The following is a 25,118-nucleotide window of genomic DNA, read 5'->3' as shown; positions in this document are numbered from 1 at the left end:
TTTCTTGCCCGATTTGATCCTTTTGGTGAGATCCTCAAGCATTTTTACGATGGTAGAGTCGGCTATCAATTCGTTATTGCTTGATCTCTCAGGTACCTATTCGGCTGGGGGAGCTATTTCCAGTGCTACTGCGCTGGGAGTCTTTGGGTGGCTTTGCAACTGAGCGATAGCCAACTGTTGTGCCTGCAACACTTCGAAAATAACATGAAGGCTAACTTCTTGTTCTTCCCGAGCTGGGGTCTTTTGGGCTTCTTGTTAGTTGTTATGTCGTATGATCCTGTCGGTGTGTGAGGTTTCATGGACCTGCTGCGCGTCTTGCGAATCTGCATCTGCTGGAATCGGTCCAAGTGCGTTATCGGGGTTCTGCGGTGGCATGCCAACAACTGGAACAACCACACTGTTTTCTCCGTGGTTTTCGAGGTTGTCATTCTCGACTCTGTTTACTAAGCCAGACATTTTGACCTGAAATCGAAGATCTTGGACAAGAAAAAGTATGAAAGATAGCTTGCGTTTGTGTAATAAAACTAGCAAGAAAATAATCACTATTATTTTTAGCCCCACGGTGGGCGCCAAACTGTTTACCATGAAAATGGTAATAACAATTAAATTTGTTGATGGGACTCTAAAAATATGTGATCTATTTTTATGCTAGTTGTTAGGGCAGTTGATGCTAGATATGTGAAACTTAACGGCAAAATACAAACTAAAACAAGGTTATGATCAAACCAAGGGGCTTACTGTCCGGTCCTCGGACTGATCGATGAGAGGCCTCGAGGTCGATGTCTGGGCTAGGGTTTGAGCTATCGGGGATAATCGGAAAAAGGCTAACAGTTAGGATATAATTAAAGGAGGCTCTTTATGGCCAATATCAAGCAATAAATGAAGAACAAGTATGAAAGCAATAAATGAAAGAGGTAGCCTCGAGCGAGTAAGTTAGAGAGAAAAGAGAGAGTTGTTATTGATCTTGTGTAGAATATTGGAGCAACAGCAACCCCTTACAAAGTGGTGAGGATCCCCTTTATATAGGAGGGGAATCCCGTTATAATACAAATACATTAATTGTAAAGGCATGGAGATGGGATGGCTAGATGCGACGCCTTGACACAGGCTCAAGGTAGGCCGGCTTTGTCAGACTTAGTCGTGCGCCTTGGGAATTCCCCATTTTACCCTGGCCTCGATCTATGTCCTCAAGAGTCGGACCTCAACGAGCTCTAAGGGAGGGAACTCGGTCACAGCTTTGCGTCCTCGGGGTCTCGAGGTATTCTTCTTAAGTGACTCGATAGCAAGAATTCAGACCTTGTGATTTCGCTGCATACAAGCCCCTAATTGCTCCCTTTTATCTTATGTGCTAAAAGTCCTAATTGTTTTATCTATCGCCTTAGAATTTTCACCTTTAAAACCTTAGGGTCTGTCTAGAACCACCTATAGGTAGAGGTCATAAATCCCTCCAGGACCATTAAGAAGGGACGGGTAACAGCACGCAATAGAGATCGTTAACCAAACACTCGCTTTTCATGATCACTAAGGGGATGGGAAGGGTAGATATGGGATATGATGACTACGTGCCAATATCACATGTAGCCCCTCGTCGAGGAGTGTTTACCGGATATTGTGTGGGGTGATCCTATAGGCTAACCAACCTAGGACTCCCCTTTTACCAAAATTCCTTTTTAAAACCTTCATTCAAAAATCTTTATCTTATTACTTGAATTGTCCAACGTGCTTTACTTGCAATCTATTTGATTCAATTGTTTATTTATATGAACTAATTTGTGAATATAAGTTCGGTCGGGACCCACAATTGTGGACCAAGAGAGGTGCCTAACACCTTCCCCTCGAGGTTATTTCGAGCCCTTACCCTAATCTCTAGTAATGCAAACCAATCCAAGAGTTAATTACTCTAGGTGCCCTAACGCACCGTAATCCGTTAGGTGGCGACTCTTCAAATACCCAATTCCCAAAAATGAAATGAGTTATTACCCCCATGGAATGTCGAAACCCGGACTTCTCCGTCAAGAAGGGAAAAAAGGGGGCGTGACAAAGGTTGTTATGCCAAATTGTGTGAAAAGTCTTTATGTGCCTAAGATTCTCAATTGCTCACATGTGTATTTAAAGTCTTGAATGGAAAGACTTGTTGTTGATGATGATGATAATAATGTTTGAATGTGGAAAAGGAACTTGAATTATGAAATACGGCCAAGTGCCAAGAATGATTTTATAATTGTGGCCATTAGTGCCAATAAATTGAAAAGATGTGAAAAAAAAGTATGAAGTGAGATGATTGATAAAAAAAGGTAATGTCTCAAGTAAGACGGCCTAGCCGATCGGGTCGTGATCGAACGCCATGCCGCACACTTGATGGTAATTGTGATGGAAATTAAAATTGAAATTGAAATTATGATTGTGGTTGATGTCTCCAAATGAAACGGCCTAGCCGATCGGGTCGTGATCGGACTCCGTATAAAAGTATGGTGGTATTGTGAATGATGGTATATCGGTACTAAAGAACTCCCAATCTAAAAATATGGAAATTTACTTGATAACTTATATGGTTCTTAACTTGATGTTTAGGTATTGTTTGAGGCTTCCATTGATTCTATGATTGTTCCTCCTTGTATCAGTATTTATTCTATTGAGAGGGTGTTTAGTTATACATATTAGTGCTATTCGACGGTACTAACGTCCCTTTTGCCGGGGGCGCTGCATCTTTAATGGATGCAGGTGGTTCTACAGCAGGCAGCATTGATCAGTGATAGCAGACTAGCGGTACTCCCTCTTCCCAACAGACTTGGTGAGCTCCACTTCATTTCGGGGTCATGTATCTTTTCTTCCTTACGTATTATGTTTGAGGTATAACCGGGGCCTTGTTGCCGATACTATCTTATACTCTGTTGTATCTTTTAGAGGCTCCGTAGACATAGTGTGGATTGTGTATATATTGGTATTGGGAAAGTCAAATAAGCTATGTTATGTTTGAATCACTTGTTCCACTTCAAACCATGAAAATGTGTGTATTTTGAGGTTTTCAAACCTCGGTCAATATTTTCAACTTAAGCTTCTAAAGTGAGAATCACTCATCCAAATTTATCCTGAAACATCCAAAAATCAAATCCGATCATGCACGCAAGTCATAATACACAATATGAAATCATTCAAGACCCTAAACCACTAAATGGATCGCTAAAGCTCAAAACGTCTGGTCGGGTCGTTACACCAGGGTTTTGACCGGACGAGCTCGGGGTTGACTTTTGTTGATGTTTTGGGATATGTGTAAAGATAATAGATATATCTGTTGTAATTAATTTTCTTTGCATTTTTTGATGATATTAAGTAACTTTGGTTAGATTTACGCCGTGTGAAGCCGAATTTTAGGGGAAAAGCTATTTTCGGGGGTTGATTTGACCTAGTTGAGGTAAGTATCTTGTCTAACTTTGTGTGGGGGAAACTACCTCTTAGGATTTTGGTTGTTTGTGCTAATTGTACTATGTGAAAGACATGTACACAAGGTTACGAGTGTATACACGGGCTTTATGTGGTATTTTGGCCGGTTTAGACCTTTAGACTTCTTCCATGTATTTACTTGATTTTTTATAACACGTTACAACTTTTATTGTTAAATTTACTCTCACTTGCTCTAATTGATGTTGTTAGCATTTGTTAAACCCTTTATTGTTGTAATTTCTCTTATATGCTTAGTTGAAGTTGCTACCTTCCTTATTATCTTGTTCCCCTTTTTATTATTGAGATACTCTTACTTGAAGTTGTTATTTCGTGGAATATCTTCTTGATTGAGTTATTGATATTGAAGTTGTGGAAGTCATTATCACATTGAGCTTGAAGCTAGTAATTTTTGAGATATTTTTCCTTGTTGAGCATTTCTCATTTGTTTTGTTGTTATTGACATTCTGTACACATTGTAATTGAGCCATGGGCTAAATGTAGTGATAACATTGATATTGTTGATTTTGGAAAGTGTTGTGGATTATGGGCATATGTGGTGCGAGTTGATTATGGTGTTGTGATATTGATACGCATGCGGTGGTATAAGGGTAGGGGTTGATACGCATACGGTGTGATAAGGTGTGAATTTATACGTGTGTTTCTAGTAAGGGGATTACTTGAAGCCACACTGTATGATAAAGGGGGCTGAAATGCGTGTAGCTATTTCGGAAAATATATTTTTAAAAGTAAATGCAAGGCTCACGCGGTGATATAAGAAAAGATTGTGCTTATGACTTGTGATATGTGATTTCGAGGCGGTACCTCGGTTGTGATTCTAATCGTACATTTTATTTGGAACGACTTGTTGATTTGAACGATTATTGTTCTTCCTCCAATCATTCATCCCCATTTTGATTGTATTTGGATATTTGTTGTTATCTTGGTGTTCGAACGATTGTGGCTTCTCATATGAGTCATGCAATCTACGTGATTTGTTGCATTGCTTTAACATGCCAATATACGCCTCTGTTATTACTTAGTAAATTGATTGTCAATGTGAATTTAATTGTGTGGAGTCATTATCTCATATTCTCTTGAGTTGTTGGTAACATAACAGTTTAAATAAAAGAATTATTAACATGCTTTGTTCTATGTGTCTTTTAAGATAGAACTCATTATCTCATTCGGTGCTTTACTATTTTAAATGGTTATTGTACTTTTACTTTAGCTGGGTTCCCAAATTATATTCATCGCCTTATTTGATGTTTACTTTACTTAAAATTGTTACCACCTTTTTTCTTTTAACAAGTTCTATATTTAATTCGCTAATTTAACTAATGAATTACTTTGTTTAAACATGATATTTTTACTCTATTTTATTGATTGCTAAACTAAATCTATCTTATACTTTATTTTGTATAAATTATACTTTATTTTATTTTATTTTATTTCTAAATAAACTCACTATCTCATTTGCGGCCTTACCTTATTCAAGATTGTTATTATGATTTATGGTATTCAAATATATCTCTCGATCATTTAATTTATATTTGACATGGTTGCAATGTACATGATAGCACGTGGGCTTGCCGTGTGAAGGTGATTGTTATTGTGGACACGAGGTGCCATACATGTAAGATCTGGAAATTGTGACCCATTATTTGTGATTACGAGGTGTTCGCAAATGTCGCAATTGCGACCTCTTGTTCGCAATTGCGATGTTCGCAAAACCGAACTGGTGTTCGCAAAAGAAAATAGATTTGTAGCCCCCTAATATCGCATTTTCAACCCAATACTTTGCATTTGCGAAGCCCCTCCTATCGCAAAAGCAGTCCTGGCTTCACATTTGCGAAGCCTTCTGTTCCATTCCCCATGTCGCAAAAGCATCAATTTGATCGCAAAAGCAGAACCCTGCCACCAGCAAACGCGGCCCTGACTTTGCATTTGCGAAATCCTCAGTCCCAGCCCAAGTTCCACAAATGCGAGCCTGACTCCGTAAAAGCGAAGCTCGCATTTGCGAGCAGGTCTTCACATTTGCAAGACCTGCAGCCCAATTGCACCATATTTTGCACCAGCAGTCATTTCCTTTCAAAAACTAATCCGAAACACATCTAAGCCCCTCGGGCTACAATCCGAACATGCACATAAGTACAATAACATCATAGAAACTCGTCCCCTAACTCAAATCACTAAAATAACATTAAATATCAAGAATCAATCAACAAAATTCAAGATTTCAACTTTAAAACTCTTTTTTTATAATCTTTCACATAATGCATCGCAGCGCACTCGGGTCACCCGGAACCCCAGCCAAACGTGCGTATAAGTCCAAAAAATCATACGAACCTACCAAAATTGTCGAAATATCGATTCGAGGTTGTTTACCAAAAATATTGACCGTGGTCAACTCAAACTTTATTTTAAGTTAAAAATTACTTTTTCTTTAAAATTTTACGTCGAAACTTTTCGAAAAATGACATGAACCATGCACGCAAACAAGTAAATATCAAATTAAGCTATGAGAGGTCTCAAAACATAGAAATTAAGGCTAGTACTCAAAATGACCTATCGGATCGTCACATTCTCCACCTCTAAAAGAAACGTTCGTCCTCAAACGGACATAGAAATGTACATGGACTGGTAAAAAAGTGTGGGTATCTACTCCGCATATTGAAATCGGACTCCCACATAGCCTCCTCAATTGGTTGACCTCTCTACTGCACTTTCACGGAAGGAAAACTATTGGATCTCAACGTTTGAACCTGCCGGTCTAGAATAGCCACCGGCTCTTCCTCATTAGTCAAGTTCTCTTCAAGTTTTACCATGCTAAAGTCTAAAACATGTGACCTATCCTCATGGTACTTCGGAAGTATTGAAACATGAAATGCCGGATGTACCCCTGCTAGGCTAGGAGGTAATGCAAGCCTATAAGCAACATCCACAACTCTCTCCAAAATCCCAAACGGGCCAATATACCTCGGGCTCAACTAGCCCTTCTTTCCCAACCCATCATGCCCTTCATAGGCGATACTTTGAGAAAAACCATCTGACCCACCATGTGATCCACATCTCAAACTTTCGGTCCGCATAACTCTTTTGCCTGGACTAAGCTGTACGAAATCGCTCCTGAATCACCTTAACCTTTTTCAAGGCATCACAGACCAAATCAGCGCCCAATAATCTAACCTCACCGGGATCAAACCAACCAATCAGCGAACGACACCGCCTCCCATATAAGGCCTCATACGGAGCCATCTAGATGCTCGATTAATAGTTATTGTTGTAGGCGAACTCTACTAGAAGTAAAAATTGGTTATTGACCCCCGAAATCCATAAAGCATGCCCGCAACATGTCATCTAACATCTGAATAGTACGCTCAGATTGTCCGTCTGTATGAGGAAGAAATGTGGTACTTAGCTCGACCCGTGTGCCCAACTCACGCTGCATGACTCTCCAAAAATGCAATGTGAACTGCGTGCCCTGGTCAGGAAAGATGAAAATGGGCACACCATGCAGGCGGATAAACTCTCGAATGTTAATCAGAGCCAACCGCTCTGAAGAATAGGAAGTCATCACCGACAATCTTTTTTTATATCACCGCATGAACCTTGCATTTACTTTTAAAAATATTTTTTCAAAATAGCCACATGCGTTTCAACCCCCTTATCATACAGTGTGGCTTCAAGTAATTCTTTTACAAGAAATACACATATAAATTCACACCTTATCTCACCGCATGCGTATCAACCCATATCCTTATACCGTATCAATATCATAACACCATAATCAACTCGCACCATATGTGCCCATAATCCACAACACTTTCTAAAATCAACAATATCAATGTTATCACAACAAATAGCCCATGACTCAATCACAATGTGTACAGAATGTCAATAACAACAAAACAAATGAGGAATGCTCAACAAGGAAAAATATCTCAAAAATTACCTACTTCAAGCTCAATGTGATAATGACTTCCACAACTTCAACACCAATAACTCAATCAAGAAGATATTATACGAAATAACAACTTTAAGTAAGAGTATCTCAACAATAAAAAGGGTAACAAGATAATAAGGAAGGTAGCAACTTAAACTAAGCATATAATTACAACAGTAAAGGATTTAACAAATGCTAACAACATCAATTAGAGCATGTGAGAGTAAATTTAACAATAAAAGAGGTAACATGTTATAAAAAAATCCAAATAAATGCATGGAAGAAGTCTAAGGGTCTAAACCAGTTAAAATACCACATATAGTTCGTGTACACATTCGTTACCTTGTGTACACGTCTTTCATATAGTACAATCAGTACAAACAACCCTCACACAAAGTTTGGCAAGATGTTTACTTCAACTAGGCTAAATCAACCCTCGAAAGTAGCTTTTCCCCTAAAATTCACATCCACACGGCTCAAATCTAACCAAAAGTGACTTATCATCAAACAATGCAAAGGAAACTAATTACAATAGATAAAGTTATGGTCTTTACCCCGGGCTCCCCGATCAAAACCCGGGTCCAAGGGTAGATTCCGACTACCTATAACCCCACAAGTACATATATGTGTTTTATTTTTAAATCTGAGTCCAAATCGACTCTCAAAACTCAAATCTTCATTTTTCAAAATTTTGATTAAAACCCCCAATTTTACTCTTTGATTCTCATAAATTTGATGTTAAATCTAAGATATAATCATGAAATATAGTTGAAAATTGATCAAAATCACTTACCCAATAGTTTGGTATGAAAATCTCTCCACAAAAGCGCCTCCCACCGAGTATAGGGTTCAAAATATGATAAAAAGCTAAGTCCCGAAATGCTCAACTATAAACAAGTTGCAAATGTTGCATTTGCGAACCTCCAGCAAATGCGAAACTAGAATCGCAAAAGTGAATACTGACTCACTCTGATGAAATCGCAAATGCGAGAACTAAATCTTCGCAAAAGCAACAGGAAATGTCGAAAATGCGGAATCTCTCCTGCCGAGGTGCCATTGCAAATGCGATGGAATTGTTCGCAAATGCAAACCCCATGTTCCCAGTCCAACATCGCAAAAGCGAGAAGAATCTCACAAATGCGAGAACAGAGCACCAGTAATAGCTGAACCTTGCCAAAAACTCTCTAGAACACATCAGAACCTCACCCGAGCCCTCAGGGCTCCAAACCAAAAAGCCACGCATGTACATAAACATCATATGAACCCGCTCACGCGATTAAAACATAAAAATAACATCTAGAACTACGAATCGGATATCAAAACACATGAATTTCGAAAAAATGTTCAAGAACCTCTAGAATTGCAACCAAGCGTCCAAATCCTATCAAAGCAACTTCAAATGACACCAAATTTTGCAAACAAGTTCCAAATAGCATAACGGACTTATTCCAAGTCCCAAAACCAAAATTCGCGCCCGATAGTCACAAAGTCAAACCATGGTCAAACTTAGGAAAATTTTAAACCTTCAAATTTCCAACTTTCGTCAATCATGGCCGGCACAATAGACTGAATGTAATCAGCCTGAAAATTAACGTACTCCAACTGGTCAATTGCAAGCCATACTCTTGACACAGAGAACTTTCCAAGCCTCAAGAACTCGAGAGAATCAAAGTTAAAATTTTATGTAAATCTCTCACTTTAGGAACACATTCTCAGAATGAGATCCTGAAATATAATGTTGACCTAAAACTTTCACCTTGTTTTCGAAGCAAGCAGTTATAAAAATTAAAAAAGATGGGGGCTGAAACAGCAACCAACCTCTTACTCTCAGTTTAGCCTTTCAAATTTCTTTATTATTGGAGTTAGCAGCAATACTTGAGCGTACAAATTGTAAATTCAGGAAGATTCTACTTAAGTGACAAATACTTGATAAACTGCATTGCTGACAGCTGTTGTTTGAACTCCTGAACATCACCCCCGCCCCTAGAATAGCTTTCGGCGGATACAACCTGCATTAATACCACGCAAAATTATAACGTTGATATAAGTCAGAAAGGGGGGGGGAAAAGCGTGATAGACGACAACCAAGGATCAAAAAAGCTGCAGTTATGGTGCATGAAACAAATAAGGTCAATCAAAGAGATGCGATATTATATTGAGATAATTGCTTTCTTCAAACCTCATAAGGTAAGAAGCTCCTGATAGCATATTCTTTGCCAACTGTTAGTAGAATCATTTTGCTTTCTTGAAAAGGTAGTTGATCGCATTCACATACTAATACATCTCCTTCAAGATGGATCCCGAAACCAAAAGTAAAGGACACCAGTAATTCTACACAAAAGCTACCAAAATTCACAAAAAGCATCTATCTGACTATTTTCATGGTAATACAATCTCATTCTAGGATATGTTATAGATGGTCTTTTTAATTTAATAACTCAAAGTAGTGCACCAGTAATCTCAGCATTGCAAATACTTTAGAGCTGCTCTTTTGTATTAGAAAATAAATTTGACATCTAAAGTACCCCCTACCATTCAAACTAATGACTGAAAATCAAATTCAAGTTATAGTTAAATAAGGAAGTGATTTTTTTTCCTTGACACAGTTATTCACTATTAATTATTAGGAAGTGACCTTTTCCCTCACATGTGCAGAAAAACTACTAATGAATAGATATGTTTTACAAGGCAGCTTTTTTAATCAAGCCATGCACATCACCAGGGAGATGTAAGTGCATAAAGGCATCCAAAAATACCTTCTTGTGGACCCCAAAAATTACTTAAAACAATTGCAAATTTCTGAAGGTGATTGTTAATTAAAAGCAAGTTCGTGCTCTTTGATTTCCCTATTTTAATTTATGTTCTTACTAAAGAGAATATAATACTGTATCAGCAACAAAACATAATTAGACAACATGAAATAGACAAGTGCAGGGTCACAACTTTGTGAGATAATATGATAAAGTTAGAAGCCGAAGACTACAAGCCCCTTATTACGGAGTCAAAATGGTGTCTCGATAAAGAGGTGTGAGGGCAGGCTTTAGCTCCCCCCCCCCTCTACGTGGAGATAAACATGAGACTATGCATGTTTCTTGGTTAAAAGTTTTTGGACGAGCCAAAAGATTTTAAGAACAAGCAAAAGAAAACAACGTACCCAGTAAATCCCACAAGTGGGGTCTGGGAACAAGCAAAAGAACCTACAATAAAATTGTAAGGCCCCGTAAAATTTCATTTAAAACCCGAGGTTCCATGGTGCCAAGGCAGGCTAATATGTTTGGTGATGGTATGGTACGGACTTTTTGGGTCGAACAATGCGCTAGGGAGTTAAAAGGAAAATGTTTGGCAGAAAAGGACATTTCTGCAGCCCACTATGCGGACGCAGAATCACTCTGCGGGCCGCAGAGTGAAGCAGAAAACTTGGACAAATTTTGGGACCATTATGCGGTCCATTTCGTGGCCACAGAATTGTTTTGCGAATCGCAGAGTCAATCGCAGGATCAGCATGAGGAATTCGGGGGGAGATTCTGCAGTTCATTGTGCGACCACAGAATTGATATGTGGATCGCAGAACGACCGCATACCCAGGCAGAGGTGCCCAGACCGAACGACCATTTCGCGTCCCATTTCGCGTCCCATTTCGCGGACCACAGATGCATAATGCGGTCGTATGCGACCGCAGATTCTGTTTCGGAATTTCATTTTTGGGTTTTATAACCCGACCCCCTTCTCATAAAACACTATTAGGGGTCATTTTAGAAGGTTAAAACTTACATTTTAGAGAGAGAGGAAGGTGGTCTAGAGTGAGGACAGAAATTCTAAGCCTGTTCATCAATCTTTGCGCAAACCTTGAAGATTTCTCTAGAGTAACTCACAAGTTCTTCAACCAAAAGGTAAGATTCTACACCCTAACCCTTAATTTTGAAATTTAACTGGAAACGGGTAATTAGTAAGATAATTCTTGGGTATGGGAGTTATTTATTTTGCATGCATGTGTTATCAAGAGGTGTAGGAAGATTGTTGAGCTAAAAATGGTAAAGAATGGGTTGTAGGATGATGGAATCCTCCATAAAAAGACCTTGAAACCTTAATGCACACCTAGTGTTCAATAAAATGCCCAAATGAGCTAGGACCATGACCATCTTCCTAATTTTGGTTCAATTTGTTACATTTCTAAAATAGATCGAAGTTGCTAAGAATTCAGGAACATTTTAGAGTTTAAGGAAGTTCAAGTGAGGTATGTTGGCTAAACTATTCTCTTAGAATTGAACCCCACAATGTCCTTGTAAGTCTCGAGTTGTTCATTATGAATTAATTATTCCGAATAAGCTTTGTGTCAAGACGTATGTGTTCAGCATGTATTTCAAATGCTCTTGTTATGTTGTACTACTACTTGAGGATGTGTTCAAATTATGGATTGCATATCTAAACGCCATGACTTCAAGTTGATTTTCAAACGAAAGCTAATGAAAATTGTGTAAGAAATCTTAATGCGCCTAAAACTCTTATCGCTCATACATGTGCTTATATGTCTTGAATAGAAATGCCTTGTTGTTGGAAAGTCCATGATGATGATTGAAAGTGAAAAGGTATGCATGAAATACGAAACATGAAATGCGGAATGTGAAATATGAAACACGGCCAACATACCAAGAAAAATAATAAAATTGTGATTACTAGTGCCAATAAAAAAAATGAAGAGATGAGAAAGAAGTATGAAATGGGATGATTGATAGAAAAGGATGACGTCTCGAATGAGACAGCCTAGCCCATCGGGTCGTGATCGGATGTCATGCCGCACACATGGTGGTGATTGAGTTGGAAACTTGTACTTGAAATTGTGATGGTGGTTGATGTCTCGGATGAGACGGCCTAGCCGATCGGGTCATAATCGAACGCATGCCGCACACATGGTGGTGATTGTGCTGGAAATTGTAATTTAAATCGAAATTGTGATTGTGGTTGATGTCTCGAATGAGACGGCCTAGCCGATCGGGTCGTGATCGGACTCCGTACCAAAAGTACGGTGGTATTGTGAATGGTGACATATCGATACTAAGATCCCCTAACTTAAAACATGAAGGCTTACTTGAAAGACTTATCTTGCTCCTAACTTGATGTTTGATATCGCTTGAGGTTTTGAATTGAAATTATGATTGTTCCTTTTTGCATTATTACTCATTCTATTGAGAGGGTGTTTAGTTATACATTCTAGTACTATTCCATATGTACTAACGTCCCTTTTGCTGGGGGCGCTGCATCTTTAATGGATGCAGGTGGTTCCATAGCAGGCGGTGTTGATCAACGATAGTGGTACACCCTCTTCCCAGCAGCTATGTTGTGTGGACTCTCCAAAATGTAGCCGCACCCATGTCGGATCCTTCAAAAATGCACTACTTTTGAAGGATCTGACACGTATACGACCACATTTTCGGAAAGTTCGAGCAACATAGCCCAACAGACTTGGTGAGCCCCACTTCATTCCGGGGTCATGTATCTTTCGTTCATTTATATTAGCACGTTTTGAGGCCTTGTTGCCGGCACTATTATTGTACTCCTTGGTATCTTCTAGAGGCTCCATAGACATGGTATGGGTTGTATATGGGTGCTGGGAAAGTCAAACAAGTTATGTTATGTTTTGATCACTTGTTCCACTTCAAACCATGAATATGCGTGTATTTGTGACTTATTAAATGGAGTAACTAATGGTAATGAATTGGTATTGTCTATATGATCTCCCTATTGTTTAATTAACAAAAAATGCATTCTCTTTAATCATGAGTGAGTTTGGGTAGAAAGTATTTAACAGGCTTACTTGACCGGGTTCCCTCGGTTGAGCGCCGGTCGCGCTTCCCGAGTTCGGGGCGTGACAAAGATGGTGTTGGGTTACAAAAAAAAAATGAACAGAGAAGATATTACTTATCTAGGCTTGCAAGACATTAAGAAAATCTAGCACTGTATCCACTTCATATGCCTATTCCAATTTACACCATAAAGCTAAAAGATAAATCACTTATACTCCAGGCAATGAGTAGCTTTAGCTTTGCCTTCAAAGCATCTTGATTCCTTCCCTTCCACGATTACCAAAGTCACACCAGCTAGGATTATGTCATGTCTATTAGCTCCTTTACTTATCCCTTTTGATGCCCAACTCCACCGCAGACCTTGGCATTCCATTTAATACCCAAACCGCATAGAAACAAGCTCCACAAATGCATAGAAACATGGCAGTGTATAGATAGATGGTTTGTGTCTTCAACATCATTTTCACACATATATTACTGCAGACTAGGTACCTCCTTTTTGCATATTTTGATATGTAAGGGAGGACCACTTGCTGCCACCCATCGTGTTCCAAATCTTCTTCTGTTGTGATGTAGGATTTGGTGAGTGTAGAATGTCATTCATGACTTGACTGTAAACAAACCATTCTGTTCTCCATACCAGATTATGGAATAATTCGCTCAGTTAGGACAAGTCAGGTAGTTCCGGTGGCAAGAGCACTCCACTTTCAATCACGAGATTAGGAGTTCGAGTCACCAATTGACCAAAGAGGATAAGAGTCCTTGTTTGCTCCTCCTGGGTAGGGAATAGGATCAACCATATAAAAAAATTCCTTAGTTAGCCCTGTGCAATAAACAGTTTCTTCAGTAATTGAATTATTCTCTCCACTTCCCAGCCATTACAAGTAGGAGCGGCAAACTGGCGGGGCGGGGCGGATATGGTTCGGGTCAAAACGGGTAATGAAAAAACAGATAAATTATCCGATCCGGCCCATATTTAATACAGAAAAAAAAGGGTTAACCGACGGATAATATGGATAACCATATTATTCATGACTTCTTGCATATGATCACTTTTGGGAGAATTCTTAGTCTCCCTGACTTGAGGAACCCCCAATTTGAGGCTTTACAAATGTAAAAGTTAGACCCATTGGTTATCCATTTTCTAAATGGATAATATGTGAAGGTGTTGGTTTATGTTTAGTCAACAATGGCATGCCAATTGGAAGAGTTGGTGTGGATGCTAGGAGGAAGCTTCCTCCTTTGATGTCATGGGTGACATCAAGAGGAGGTAGTTTGATGTCACCAATGACATCAAGAGGAGGTCTTTACCTCTATAAATAGATGCACTCCTTCATTTGTAGAAACCATCCCAAAAATAATACAACACATTGTAGTGAGTAGAGAGTTAAGAGAGAAATTCTCTCAAGTGTAATTGGGAACTCTCCCCTTCCTTTGTTAATATTAAAAAGCCAACTGTTCTCTGGTGGACGTAGGATTATTTTGATCCGAACCATGTTAAATCTTGTGTTCTTTCTTTTACGTTTCCACTAACAATTGGTATCAGAGCAACAAGATTCTTTAACGATCCAAGGAGGAAGAACAAGCAAAGATGAGTTCCATGAAGTTTGAAATTGATAGATTCAGTGGACGCAACAACTTCAATATCTGGAAGATCCAGATGATGGCGTTACTGCGGAGGGAAGGTTCAATCCATGCTATTGACGGAAAGTATCCTAAGGATATATCAACTCCCGACAAGGAGAAGATTGAAGGGGATGCATTGAGTGCAATCCAACTATCCCTTGCACCTAACGTGCTTTGTGAAGTGAGTACGGGTACCGAAGAGACGGCCAAACAGTTATGGAAAAAGCTAGAAGAGCTATACCAAGACCGATCAGTGACAACAAGGATGTTGTTACAACGGCGTCTTCACACATTTAAGATGGGTTCAGGTACTTCGTTACAAGATCATTTAGATGCGTTCAATAAACTTGTCATGGACTTACAGATTGCAGGAATTAAAAAGGAGGAGGAGACGCTTGCATGTGCTTTGCTATGTTCATTGACTTCAGGATATCGTGATATTGAGAATTCAATGATGTATAGCAAGGAGCCTATCAAGCTTGAGCAAGTGCGACAGGCACTTAACTCTAGTGATGTGCGGAGGCACATTGAAGGAGATAGAGATGACCAGGCAAGTGGGCTCTTTGTGAGAGGCCGGACTAGCCAACAGGGAAAAAGCAAATCAAAGCACAGATCAAAGTCTCGTGTGAACAAGAAGAATACAGAGTGTTGGCGTTGTGGCAAGAAGGGGCACTTTGAACGAGACTGCCCAATGTCAAAGTCCAAGGAAAAGGCGAGTGCATCCACAGTTGAACAGGTACATGATTTTGATAATGATTATGTACTAACAACATCGTGTAATAATAATAGTAGTTATGGAAACAAATGGGTGTTAGACTCTGCTTGCACTCTGCATATGACGTTCCGAAAAGACTGGTTTAGCAGCTATGAGAAAAGTGGAGGAACCGTAGTAATGGGCAATAATGCAACTTGTGCAATAGTTGGCATTGGCTCAGTTCGGGTTCGCTGCCATGATGGAGTCGTGAGGACTATTACACAAGTCCGTCATGTTCCTGATCTGAAGAAGAATTTGATCTCCCTGAGTACTCTGGATGAACAAGGCTACAGGTACATGAGCGAAGCAGGAACTATAAAGGTGACTAAAGGTTCTTTAGTCATGCTGAAAGGCAAGCTGGAGAACGGCCTTTACACATTGGCCGGAAGCACCATTGTTGGCTCTGCAAATGCATCTACAGTGCAGTTATCTAATGATGACAAGGCAAGACTATGGCACATGAGACTGGGTCATATGAGCGCACGTGGACTGGAGATGTTGAGCAATCGTAACCTTTTGGAAGGTGAGAAGATCAGCACACTTGACTTCTGTGAGCACTGCGTTCTAGGGAAGCAAAAGAAGGTCAGCTTCAGCACTGGCAAACACAAGACAAGAGGAGTGCTAGACTACATCCATTCAGATTTATGGGGTCCCTCTAAACTTCCATCGAAGGGCAAAAAGAGGTATCTTCTCACTTTTATTGATGATTTCTCACGAAAGGTTTGGGTGCATTTTTTGAAGGCAAAAAGTGATGCTTTTGAAGCATTTAAAGAGTGGAAGATTTTGGTTGAAAATCAAATGGAGCGGAAAATCAAGTATCTTCGCACAGACAATGGCTTGGAGTTTTGCAATGAAGAGTTTAATGAATTCTGCAAGGTTCATGGGATCTCAAGACATAGGACTGTCAGGCATACCCCACAGCAGAATGGAGTTGCCGAGAGAATGAACAGAACTCTTCTTGAAAAGGCTCGTTGTATGCTCCTACAAGCCAAAATGTCCAAAGTATTTTGGGCTGAAGCAGTTCACACTGCTGCTCATATTGTCAATCGATCTCCAGCATCGGCAATTGACTTTAAGACTCCGAATGAGGTATGGTCAGGTGAACCCTCTAACTATTCATACTTACGAGTATTTGGGTGTCCAGCTTATTATCACGTTAATGAAGGAAAGCTTGAACCAAGGGCTAAGAAGGCCATATTCGTAGGGTATGTGGATGGAGTAAAAGGGTACAAACTTTGGTGTTTGTCTTTACTCAAATTTATAGTTAGTAGAGATGTCACCTTTGATGAATCCTCTATACTTGATCCCCGTAAAGTTTCCGTGGAGTTTTCAGGAAACAAGAACGACGAGCAGGTGGAGCTTCCGGTGGAGCTTGCCAAGGAAAAGGATCAAGAGACTCAGGTTAAAGATGAGTCAGAAGATGTAGACCTTGAAGAACTTGCTGTCAATGAACCATACACAATTGCAAAGGGGAGGGAGAAGAGGCAAACACGAGAACCGGAACGCCTTATAAATCAAGCAAACTTGATTGCATATGCGTTCGTAGCTGCACAAGAAGAGATTAAAGATCTGGAGCCCTCCTCGTATATTGAAGCAACTTCTTGCAAGGATGCCGCACAATGGCGGTTAGCCATGACTGAAGAGATGGAGTCTCTTCACAAGAATCAGACATGGGTCTTAGTGAAAAGACAAAAGGGGAAGAGGACAGTTGGATGCAAGTGGGTCTACCGAAAGAAAGAGGGAATTCCTGAAGTGGAAGATGCTAGGTTCAAGGCGAGATTGGTTGCAAAAGGATTCAGTCAGAAGGAGGGAATTGACTACAATGAGATTTTCTCTCCAGTCGTGAAGCATAGCTCAATTCGCGTGCTACTAGCATTGGTTGCCCAATTTGACTTGGAGCTTCAACAGCTTGATGTCAAAACTGCTTTCTTACACGGTGATCTAGAAGAGACAATCTATATGGATCAGCCTGAAGGTTTCCTAGCTGAGGGAAAAGAAGATCACGTATGCCAACTAAAGAAGTCTTTGTATGGTTTGAAGCAATCCCCTAGACAGTGGTACAAGAGGTTTGATGCATTCATGACTACACATGAATTCTCAAGGAGTGCATTTGATAGCTGTGTGTATCACAAGAAGATGTCTGGTAACTCAATGATTTATTTACTGTTGTATGTTGATGATATGCTTATTGCTGCTAACAACATTACAGAGATAAATGCTTTGAAGAAACTGTTGAGTAAGGAATTTGACATGAAGGATTTAGGAGCTGCAAAGAAAATCCTTGGTATGGAGATTTCAAGAGAAGACGGTGTTGTACATCTTTCTCAGAAGAGGTATATTGAAAGGGTTCTCAAGAGATTCAATATGCATACGTGCAAGCCTGTAAGTACACCATTAGCTCCTCATTTTAAACTTTCAGAGTTACAAATGCCTCAGTCCGAGGATGAGGTGGAGCATATGTCAAAGATTCCTTATGCCAGTGCAGTTGGTAGCATTATGTATGCTATGGTATGCACACGTCCAGATATTGCTCAATCTGTAAGTGTGGTAAGTAGATACATGTCCAGCCCAGGAAAGAGGCATTGGGAAGCTGTCAAGTGGATATTGAGATATCTCAAAGGAGCTTCTGGTGTTGGTCTGACCTTTCGAAAAAGTGGTGGAGGTATTTCAATTCTCGGTTATGTAGATTCTGACTATGCAGGAGATCTTGACAGAAGAAGGTCCACAACTGGATACATCTTTACCCTCGTTGGCAGTGCCGTTAGTTGGAAGTCGACTCTGCAGTCGATTGTCGCTTTGTCTACGACAGAAGCAGAATACATGGCAGCAGCGGAGGCGGTGAAGGAAGCTATCTGGTTGAAAGGTTTAGTAGCGGAATTGAGTTTGGTTCAGCTGGAATCAACTCTTAGATGTGATAGTCAGAGTGCTATTCATCTAATGAAAAATCAGAGATTTCATGAGCGCACTAAACACATTGATGTCAGATTTCATTTTATTCGAGATGTTGTTGAAGAGGGAACTATCAAGGTCGTGAAGGTTATCACAGACGATAATGCTGCAGATATGTTGACCAAGATAGTCTCACTCGCTAAGTTTGCACACTGCAAGGACTTGGCGGGGGTGTGCATCAACTGATGCAACTCCGAAGAGAACAGTTGTTAGGTGGAGGTGGTTTGTTCAACAATGGTTTGATTCTTCTTGTTTCTTACAACGGGGCTGCCCAGTAAGCTTAGAAGTTTTGGCCAGAGTTGTTCACACGCACGCTCGAAACGCAAACCAAGGTGGAGATTGAAGGTGTTGGTTTATGTTTAGTCAACAATGGCATGCCAATTGGAAGAGTTGGTGGAAAGAGTTGGTGTGGATGCTAGGAGGAAGCTTCCTCCTTTGATGTCACCCATGACATCAAGAGGAGGTAGTTTGATGTCACCAATGACATCAAGAGGAGGTCTTTACCTCTATAAATAGATGCACTCCTTCACTTGTAGAAATCATCCCAAAATAATACAATACATTGTAGTGAGTAGAGAGTTAAGAGAGAAATTCTCTTAAGTGTAATTGGGAAATCTCCCCTTCCTTTGTTAATATTAAAAGGGCAATTGTTCTCTGGTGGACGTAGGATTATTTTGATCCGAACCACGTTAAATCTTGTGTTCTTTCTTTTACGTTTCCGCTAACAATTGGTATCAGAGCGACAGGATTCTTTAACGATCCAAGGAGAAAGAACAAGCAAATATGAGTTCCATGAAGTTTGAAATTGATAGATTCAATGGACGCAACAACTTCAATATCTGGAAGATCCAGATGATGGCGTTACTGCGGAGGGAAGGTTCAATCCATGCTATTGACGGAAAGTATCCTACGGATATATCAGCTCCCGACAAGGAGAAGATTGAAGGGGATGCATTGAGTGCAATCCAACTATGTAGTTTCCACAATGCAATTTCATAAGAAATTGAAACTTCCTTAATACACCAAGGCAGCTGGTGCATATGTAGCTGTCAACACTTTCTTCCATAAAACCTCACCATCTTGATTCTCCATAGCCATTAAAATAGCAAAAGTGGTAACGTGTCCTCAAATTTCTGCTCCCAGCCTTTTTCCTTATCACAGCACCTCATCTTACCAATTACCAAATGAAATAAACTTTTTCTTTATTAACTTCCCATAAGAAATTTAATCTGATCCTGTCCAGAATTTTCATTTTCATTACACAATGACTGGAAAAAAAATTGGTTGGTTTATCCAATCAGTTCATCGATGGTTGGCAAGTATGATGGTTACAGGCACTAAAAATAAATACATCATATATAATAATGGCAGAGAATCAAGGATGCTATTTATCAGGATTGTCCTCATTTCAAATAGGAATATTATCTTTTCTAATTTGACTTCTTTTCAATTTTATCAATGATCCCATGCCAAATATTATCTAATTTATCATTTATGCGCAATTAATTGTATGTCTAAATATGTGGCAGTCAAAGAGTGCGTAAATTCAAAAATCTCTGGTCGTCTCTTCTAAATCCTACGCTTCATTTATTGGAATAAAAGCTACTTTTGGCTAATTTTATTTGTAAATTGTAATCCTAACCTAAAATGTTTTGAAGAAAAAAGTATTAATCCTCGGATGTTTCAATTGTGTGCCATCTGCATCACAAAGAATAAGGGCGTTATCCACATATATGAGATATGTCTACTGAGTACTCTTCTCAACAACAACAACCACCTAGTAGAATTCCACAAGTGAGGTCTGAGGAGGGTAGAGTGTACGCAGACCTTACCCCTACCCTGGAACCTGGAGGGGTAGAGAGGTTGTTTCCGGGAGACCCTCGGATCAGAGACTGAGTACTCTTCTCCTAAACCAATATTAAAACCCCTTATCCCACTCTTTTGCATGGCTACTTTGACATCTTGCAAGACTCTCTAGTACAATTGTAAAAGGATCTGAAATGTAATACAAGCTTTTCCAAGAACTTCTTAAACCCCTAATCAATAAACTTTTATTCTTGATGTGAGATACTAAATAACTCAAATAATAATGAATGAAGGGGGGAAAATGGGTCCCCTTACTTTCTTCCACTTTCTGGAAAGAATCTGCCCAGATAGCTATTAATGATAATAGAAAACAAGACCGGGAAGGTACAAAAATGAATCCACTTTAACCAGTTCTCTCCAAACTCACTTCTTTCAGCATATGGAATAAAAACCTCCAATTATATGACCTTCAACTCTTAAGCCTTACACCTCTTGCGAATCAAGATACTATAGCAGGCAATAAAGTTTCCACTGGACTTATGGGACTCCTTCAGCTCCTAAGCCTTACATCTAATGCGACTCAAGATACTATAGCAGAATTGAAACCTTTCTCAAAACTTTCAAGTTTCGACCTAATATAGTGATTTATAGCATTTAGCAAGTCTTTATTAATCATTCTCCAACACCTTTAGTAGAAAGCCACCTAACCATGGGCTTCTTCACCATTATGGTTACATCTCTTGCGAATCAAGATACCATTAGCATGCATCAAAAGTTCCCACTAGACTTATGAGACTAAAGTCCTTCAACTTTTAAGACTTACATCTCTTGCGAATAAGATACTACTCCCTCCGTTTCAATTTAGATGAGGTAGTTTGACTCGGCCCGGAGTTTACAGAAAAAGAAGAAAACTTTTGAAACTTGTGGTCTTAAAAGCTTAAGGGGTAAAAGCTTTGTGGGGCCATGACATTTGTGTGGTTATAAAAGCTTCTCATTAAGGGTAAAATGGGTAAAATGAAGAGTTTAAAGTTGACTTATTTCTAAATTTAGAAATGTGTCATTTATGTTGGAACAGACTAAAAAGGAAAGTACCTCATCTAATTTGAAACGGAGGGAGTACATGCTATGAATGAAAACGACCAAAAGACCTACCGAAGGGTATATTTGGAAGTTTAGCAAATTACATTTGGGACACTAGTTAAAAGGAGCATGTGCACTCTGTAAAGACGCCTATATATAGAAGAGGAAATATTCTATTAAGGTTATGCAAGAACTTAGCCTTTCTTTCTTAGTTTTTTACTTAGATCAATTGAGGAAACCCCCCTCCCATCTTTATTTTCCCTTTTATTTCTGAGTTTTATGTAATTACATTCTCCATTTCAATAAAATCCCCCTCTATTACAATCTCCGTACTCGAAAATAACCTTTTCCTCAAGTTCGTGTATAGCATCATCACTTTAGGAATTAGGACATACTCTGCCGCCTCAAGAGCAAGTTCTGTGGCAATAGCATCATTCCAGTTCACTCTTTCAACTGCTCCACTGTTTGGTTCCATGTAAAGGACATCACCAACAATCGTTGTTGACTCCGTTGTCAAATCCATCTTGGCAGCATGCCTGAAGGCCCTGCTAAGAGCAATTTGATAATATCTGATAAGCGAATAAGGATTCCAATGACGATAACAATGTTGTCAATATATGGACTTTCTGCTCCCCAAAACCAGGAGCTTCGAGTGCATTAATGTGCCATGCTCCTCTCAATTTGTTCACAACCAGATTGGCTAGAGCTTCCTCCACTATGTTTTTATCTCTTCCTTCCCTTAACATGACAGACTCCTTTGTTAAACTAGTCAAATTCATGAATTGCAAGGAAAGGACTAAGGTCTTAAAGCTGTCCTGCTCTTGTATGCCTGTGGTAATAATCCAAATGACATCTCGGGCAGAAGCTTCAGTTCCCAAAGCAAGGTCTTGGTTCACTTGATCAAATATCCCGTCAAACAAGTTTGTATAAATGAACTCCACCAATGCATCTTTTGTATTAGTTGCCTGCTCCATATGTAAACTATTGGCAACATTATCCATGCCAGCTCGAATTTACGTGTTGATAAAGCTAGTATGAGCTCACTTACACTACAACCAATCAAGCCAGCAGCACTTCAAACAGCTGCAGTTTGCAGAAGTGCAACATGGCTTGCATTGTCAATGACTTGCGATAAAAAGAGTTTAACTGCTGAAATTTCTGCTTTCTCTATTTCAACCTTTAGCCAGTTGCGATAAATTGCAGCCCATGAATATCTCCTTTAAGTACTCCGAGAACTCATGATTCTTAATGGAAACCAGATCATCTGAAAACTATTTTCAATGCGCAGCGAGTAAACTAAGCAAAGTATGAACTCCAAGGGCATTGCGGCCACACAATATTTAGCTACATTAGCTCCATTGCTGTTCAAGACAAGTTCAGATCCTAGTGGTAATGATAATGCAGTTGCACCATCAAATTATGTAGCACCCACAATGCCTATCCCAGAATTCTTGCCATTTGCATGTTCTCCATGGAGCGCAATCATTGTACGGATAACGGTCACACCACCGTCCTAGGCCAAAGTTTGTGGAATAGCTCCAAACGCTATTGCAACAGCCCATGATATGAAAGAGCTCTTAGACGCAATTTGTAATACGTCGCTACCTTAGGCACGTCTAAAGCAGTAGCAGAATTGGGAAAGATAATTTTCAATTGGTCTTGTGTGGTTTTCTCATTATCTGCAGGCAGTTGGTTCCTCATGCAAACATTCCTTCACAACAAGGACAGAGGTAGAAGATCCAAGTGTAGCAGCAGGGAGTGGCGCATCTGTTGCAGGAATGGGATTGAATACAATCAGTTCAGCACTTCCAGATTGTGGCATAACATAGATGACCTGATCCATTGCACCAAACTGTCTGCTGATATGTCTTTCACATTCACAAGTAAAGTGTGCAAGTTCATTTTTCCCAATAGCAAACAAAATGTTTGGACACTGAAATCAAGTTGGGACCACAATATATATTCGAAAAAGACCCTTCAAGTGAAGATTATCTCAACCTGTCAATTTTTCCGAGCATACAAGCATGATTCGCATGTAGCGCCATCATTAGATCTAAGATGGTGGCGATTCAAGTGTCAAACATGGTAGAAGACTAGAAGGGTAGAGAGGCATGGGATAGGAGCAACGAGAACACCAATGTAATGAAGGGGGATTGTATAGAACTGGAGAAATGTAATTACAACTGATAGAGGTGTTCATCTCTTTTCTTACAACAAAACTCAGAAATAAAGGGGAAACAAAGAAGGGAGGGAGGTTCCAGATTTACTCTGAGTAAAAAACTATGAAAAGAAAGACAAAGTTCTTGCATAACCCTAAAAGCATTTTTCCTCTTATATATAAGGGCATCTTCACATAGTACATGTGCTCCTTCTGACCAGGGTCCCCAAATGTGATTTACTAAGTTTCCAAGTATGCTCACCGCCTTGGGTCTTTTTGTAATTTTCATAATGCTATAGCAGAATTGAAACCTTTCTCAAACAAATCTACTGAAGTGATTTATAGCATTCAACAAGTCCATATTAATTATTTTTCAACACGCTTAATAAAAAGCCATAGTAAATCCATCTAGCCATGGGCTTTGTCACCATTATGACTCCCATTGACCTCCTCCTTTTTCGGACAACATCCATCAATAGGTGAAGAGTATTTTTTGATGTGGCATCGTTCCACGTGACAGTGTGTGGAGTCTAGACTCCCATTATGAACCAAGTGATTGGAAGAAAAAACACATGTGCCGTTCAGTCCTCTTACAAAAGAGAGGGAAAGACCTCTAGCAACCAAGAGTAGGGTAGGGAGAGGGGCCTTTAGTATTATAACAACTAAAAATGCTAAACACTGGAACACTCATCATTATTGAGACCAACTATATAGCATCTTCTGTTGTCTCCGTCACTAATCCAATCCCATCCATGTCAAAAATTGTGTGAACTTGATAAATATGTGACAATTCCAAAACAAGGAAAAGAATATACATACAGCAACCAAAAGAGAGGTAAATTTTGCACTGGTCCAAGAGCACTTACCGGAGCAGCAGTATTCTTCACATGCCAGCTTCTTTGGGCGTCTTGGCGATAATAGAGAGAGCGTGCAACCCAGATTGGAGCTCATCTGACAAGAGTTCGTACACCATACGATGTCGTTTAACGAGATTCTGTCCATCAAATTTGCTGGAGACAATTTTGACATTGAAATGGGTCTCGTTAGTGCCGCTTTCCTTTACGGCGGCATGACCCGCATGCTGGTAAGAGACGTCTTCCACTTCAATTAAGGTGGCTTCAAGTGCCGATTGTAGCCTCGTCTTCATCCTACTCGCCCTCGATAGCAGCCCTCGTGAAGCCATCGCCAATACTTTTCTTCGCATTCAACAATAAAGTGATAAAATATTGGTGTTGGTGCCAAAGAGAAAAGAAAAACAAATAAAGGGAAGCGAAGCATAATGTTGGAGTAATAAACCGTAGATCACAATATGATACTTTGTGTTATAAAATAAAGACTAACTAATATATTATTCGAATTCAAACTGGCGTTGAAATCTCTTTTATTTATAGAAGAAAGTAAGTTGTTGTGTAAGTTGTTACTATACCAGATATGGATAATCTTCTACTGAGAGTAATGTTTATCCATAACGGAGTACTGAAAGGATAAGCTTATTATACCCGATATGGATAATCTTCTATCGGGGTAGTGTGTATCCATAACTGGGTACTGAAAGGATAA

The 25,118-nt window shown here is 39.6% G+C and overlaps 1 long non-coding RNA gene across 1 annotated transcript; it reads right to left on the bottom strand.

Moving 5' to 3' along the window:
* Positions 1-9,047: 9,047 nt before the first annotated feature.
* LOC104209978 (uncharacterized) lies at positions 9,048-24,840 on the bottom strand. Its single transcript, XR_706749.2, has 2 exons — positions 24,425-24,840; positions 9,048-9,393 (listed from the first exon to the last, which is right to left on the bottom strand). It is a non-coding gene; the product is annotated as an uncharacterized lncRNA (long non-coding RNA).
* Positions 24,841-25,118: the final 278 nt, after the last annotated feature.

Source organism: Nicotiana sylvestris, chromosome 10 (assembly GCF_000393655.2).
Source record: "Nicotiana sylvestris chromosome 10, ASM39365v2, whole genome shotgun sequence".
In the NCBI taxonomy this organism is placed as follows: domain Eukaryota; kingdom Viridiplantae; phylum Streptophyta; class Magnoliopsida; order Solanales; family Solanaceae; genus Nicotiana; species Nicotiana sylvestris.
The sequence above is the reverse complement of the archived record's forward strand: the minus strand, read 5'-3'. Positions and strand labels throughout refer to the sequence as shown.